Below are 5,398 nucleotides of genomic sequence, written 5' to 3' on the forward strand. Positions count from 1 at the left end.
TCTCTGAATAGACCAATAACAGGCTCTGAAATTGAGGCAATAATTAATAGCCTACCAACCAAACAAAAGTCCAGGACGAGATGGATTCACAGCCGAATTCTACAAGAGGTACAAAGAGAAACTGGTACCATTCCTTCTGAAACTATTCCAATAAGTAGAAAAAGAGGGAATCCTCACTAACTCATTTTATGAGGCCAGCATCATGCTGATACCAAAGGTGGCAGAGACACAACAAAAAAAGAGAATTTCAGACCAATAGACCTGATGAACATTGATGTGAAAATCCTCAATAAAATACTGGCAAACCGAATGCAGCAGCGCATCAAAAAGTTTATCCACCGAGATCAAGCTGGCTTCATCCCTGGGATGCAAGGCTGGTTCAACATATGCAAATCAATAAATATAATCCATCACATAAACAAAGCCAAAGACAAAAACCACATGATTAGCTCAACAGATGCAGAAAAGGCCTTTGACAAAATTCAACAGCCCTTCATGCTAAGAACTCTCAATAAACTAGGTATTGATGGGACGTATCTCAAAATAATAAGAGCTATTTATGACAAACCCACAGTCAATATCATACTGAATGGGCAAAAACTGGAAGCATTCCCTTTGAAAACTGGCACAAGACAAGGATGCCCTCTCTCACCACTCCTATTCAACATAGTGTTGGAAGTTCTGGCCAGGGCAATCAGGCAAGAGAAAGAAATAAAGTGCAATCAATTAGGAAAAGAGGAAGTCAAATTGTCCCTGTTTGCAGATGACATGATTGTATATTTAGAAAACCCCATTGTCTCAGCCCAAAATCTCCTTAAGCTGACAAGCAACTTCAGCAAAGTCTCAGGATAAAAAATCAATGTACAAAATTCACTAGCATTCTTATACACCAATAACAGACAAACAGAGAGCCAAATCATGAGTGAACTTCCATTTAAAATTGCTACAAAGATAATAAAATACCTAGGAATCCAACTTACAAGGGATGTGAGGGACCTCTTCAAGGAGAACTACAAACCACTGCTCAACAAAATAAAAGAGGACACAAACAAATGGAAGAACATTCCATGTTCATGGATAGGAAGAATCAATACCTTGAAAATGGCCATACAGCCCAAGGTAATTTATAGATTCAATGCCATCCCCATCAAGCTACCAATGACTTTCTTCACAGAATTGGAAAAAGCTACTTTAAAGATCATATGGAACCAAAAAAGAGCCCGCATTGCCAAGACAATCCTAAGCCAAAAGAACAAAGCTGGAGGCATCATGCTACCTGACTTCAAACTATACTACAAGGCTACAGTAACCAAAACAGCATGGTACTGGTACCAAAACAGAGATATAGAACAATGGTACAGAACAGAGTCCTCAGAAATAACACCACACATCTACAACCATCTGATCTTTGACAAACCTGACAAAAACAAGAAATGGGGAAAGGATTCCATATTTAATAAATGGTGCTGGGAAAACTGGCTAGCCATATGTAGAAAGCTGAAACTGAATTCCTTCCTTACACCTTATACAAAAATTAATTCAAGATGGATTAAAGACTTAGACGTCAGACCTAAAACCATAAAAAACCCTAGAAGAAAACCTAGGCAATACCATTCAGGACATAGGCATGGGCAAGGACTTCATGACTAAAACACCAAAAGCAATGGCAACAAAAACCAAAATAGACAAATGGGATCTAATTACACTAAAGAGCTTTGGCACAGCGAAAGAAACTACCATCAGAGTGAACAGGCAACCTACAGAATGGGAGAAAATGTTTGCAATCTACCCATCTGACAAAGGGCGAATATCCAGAATCTACAAAGAACTTAAACAAATTTACAAGAAAAAATCGAACAACCCATCAAAAGTGGGCAAAGGAAATGAACAGACACTTCTCAAAAGAAGACATTTATGCAGCCAACAGACATGAGAAAATGCTCATCATCACTGGTCATCAGAGAAAGGCAAATCAAAACCACGATGAGATACCATCTCACACCAGTTAGAATGGCGATCATTAGAAAGTCAGGAAACAACAGGCACTGGAGAGGATGTGGAGAAATAGGAACGCTTTTACGCTGTTGGTGGGAGTGTAAACTAGTTCAGCCACTGTGGAAGACAGTGTGGCGATTCCTCAGGGATCTAGAAGTAGAAATACCATTTGACCCAGTGATTCTATTACTGGGTATATACCCAAAGGATTATAAATCATGCTACCATAAAGACACATGCACACATATGTTTATTGTGGCACTATTCACAATAGCAAAGACTTGGAACCAACCCAAATGTCCATCAATGATAGACTGGATTAAGAAAATGTGGCACATATGTTATTGCCACATAGTATGGAACACTATGCAGCCATAAAAAAGGATGAGTTCTTGTCCTTTGTAGTGACATGGATGAAGCTGGAAACCATCATTCTCAGCAAACTGTCTCAAGGACAGAAAACACAACACCACATGTTCTCACTCATAGGTGGGAATTGAACAACGAGAACACTTGGACACAGGGTGGGGAACATCACACACTGGGGCCTGTCATGGGATGGGGCGATGGGGTAGGGATAGCATTAAGAGAAATACCTAATGGAAATGACGAGTTAATGGGTGCAGCAAACCAACATGGCATGTGTATACATATGTAACAAACCTGCATATTGTGCACATGTACCCTAGAACTTAAAATATAATTTAAAAAAATTAAACAGTATACCACATACAATTATGTACAGTACGTAATACTGACAAAGATAATAAGTGACCATACTTTAATGGTTAAAAAAAAGAATTTGCTGTATACTTCTATGCATATGCAAACACACAAACACACAGATTTTTTTGTTTGTTCTTTAAATGTGATTATACTCTACAGATTTTCTTCAACTTGCTTTTATCCACAACATAATTGATATCTTTCCATATCTACACAGCAATTTTGGTAATAGTAATATTTAAAAAAAAAAAAGCAGCGGAATCTAAATTACTACTTTTTTTTTTTCTGTTTTAAGTTGGCCTTGTCTGGATAAACTTCACAATTGTACCAAACCAGTAAACCTAATTTAACATCATCCACCTTGTGGCAGCTAATGGAATCATTGGCTAATGTCTCAAAGTAGTAATTCTCAAATTTTAGCATCTATCAAGGTTGTACCACATAATTGCCTACCCACTCAGTCCTGCGGGGATGATTTATAAGTTTCTTATGAGCAAGGCTTTGAAACTAAGAGAATAGACTCTTTCTCTTCTGAAGACCACTCTATCTCCCAATTACCCACAATAAAATGCCTATTAGCAATTCGCTAACACAACACAACACAGTTGTCCTCAGAAGTAGAACAGGGAGAAAACACACAGTCCCTTGTCCCCAGCATAGCTCAGACCAGTCATTCTCAAACTGTAGTATACACTAAAAGTCACCAGGAGGCTTGTTAAAATACAGACCACTGGACCCTACAACCAGAATTTCTGATTCTCAGACTATAGCCTGAGAATTTACATTTCTAACAAGTTCCCAAGTGATGCAGCTTCACCTGCTCCCAGGACTATTCTTTGAGAATAACTGTCTCACAGAAAATAATCAACCTCTTTATCCACTTCCCAATGTGTCTGACTTAAGACAAACAAAAGTCATAGAACAGAATTCACCAAAAGTCAAAAAAGTAGGCCGAACTAGAACTTGCATATAGAATGCTCTTTAATTACTATGTGTCAAAACCAAACTGCAGTAAGAAATGTTGAAGCACTTATCTCTATTTACTGGATTGAAAATACAACTTTTCTTTTCCCCCAGGTCTTCTTACTTTCAACTTAGCTAGGTCCCCCAATTAAGATGGAATATGTGGCCTCAGAACATCATCACTTAAAAAAAAAAATTGTAATCCTAGAGTGAAAAATGAGAACCTAAGAATGGTTAATAGCATATTTCTGTTCAGTCTTCATAGAAGCTCCTAGGAGAAATGGAGTCTTTCAAAGGAAGCTCATCTTCATTCCCAATGCCAACAAGCTCTTTTTCTACTCAAGTGATTCCTGTTGTCCAACATTCATCTGAAGAATATTAAAGGGGGCTGGGCACAGTGGTTCACACTTGTAATCCCAGCACTTTGGGAGGCCGAGGTGCGTGGATCACCTGAGATCAGGAGTTCAAGACCAGCCTGGGCAACATGGTGAAATCCCGTCTCTACTAAAAATACAAAAATTAGCCAGCATGGTGGCGTGCAACTGTGGTCCCAGCTACTCAGGAGGTTAAAGAACAAGAATCGCTTGAACTCAGGAGATGGAGGTTGCAGTGAGCAGAGATGGTGCCACTGCGTTCCAGCCTGGCCAACAGAGTGAGACTCTGTCGCAAAAATAAATAAAAAAGAAAGAATAATGAAGGAGTAAAGAGTACTTGGCTCCAATTCCAACTTCACACTTTCTACATGTGTCACCTGACATCTGTACCTTCAGTTTCCTTACCAATAAAATGGGTATAATCATAACCCCTATTTGAAAGTTATACAGATTCAATAGTATAATACAATGCATGGAAATCACTTAGCACAGTATGTGCCATATAATAATATTCAATAAATAGCTATTACTACTAAAACTGCTAATGTCTACTAAATAATTGAAATACAGAATTGGTTTTCTGGCTATATATCTTTCTTTCAACATAAACATAACTACCAATGTACCTTTAAATTTTTTTTTAGATTGAGTGTTACATGATCAAATTTGCTTATCGTATGATCTGTGTGACTGCTATGCAGAGAGTGAACTATGTGTACACAAAGATGAAAATGAGAACCTACACAGGAGACTATTACAGTAATCAAGGGAAGAGATGATGATGGCTTGGACTAAGTGATTGCAATGGGGACAGGAATATGAGATTAATATGAGAGATTTTGGAGATAAAACCAAACAGACTTGGTGATAGATTAGATATTAGGTAAAAGGAAGAATTTAAGATGACTACTAGTTTCCTAGCATGGATACTAAGGGATTGGTGATATGATTAACCAACATGAAAAAGAAGCAAAGATTATGGAGAATAGGAATAGAAGCAAAATGTTGGGATTTGAAGACAGTATGCCATATGCTCAAGCCACCCTGCAGGTCACTGTCCAGTATGCCAAACTGTAAGTCCTAATCACCCCTGACTCTGAGTCTTTTCTGGAGCTAGTCACATAAACAATGAAGTAGGTCACGTGTAACTACCATGCAACTATTTTCTCCCTGGAGAATGCACTGGCTTGTTTACTGCTTGCTACAAAAGGTGCTGAGCCTTTAGTCCTGGATTCCTCAGGTTGCAGTGCAACTCACTCCAGGTGGAGCTACCAACTGGGTCCATACGTCCATGTGGTACCATGGGGAACAAGCACTAACATGTGAATGCTCTTCCTGTT

The sequence above is a fragment of the Trachypithecus francoisi genome, unplaced genomic scaffold (genome assembly GCF_009764315.1).
Source record: "Trachypithecus francoisi isolate TF-2019V2 unplaced genomic scaffold, Tfra_2.0 Lachesis_group6, whole genome shotgun sequence".
Classification (NCBI taxonomy): Eukaryota; Metazoa; Chordata; class Mammalia; order Primates; family Cercopithecidae; genus Trachypithecus; species Trachypithecus francoisi.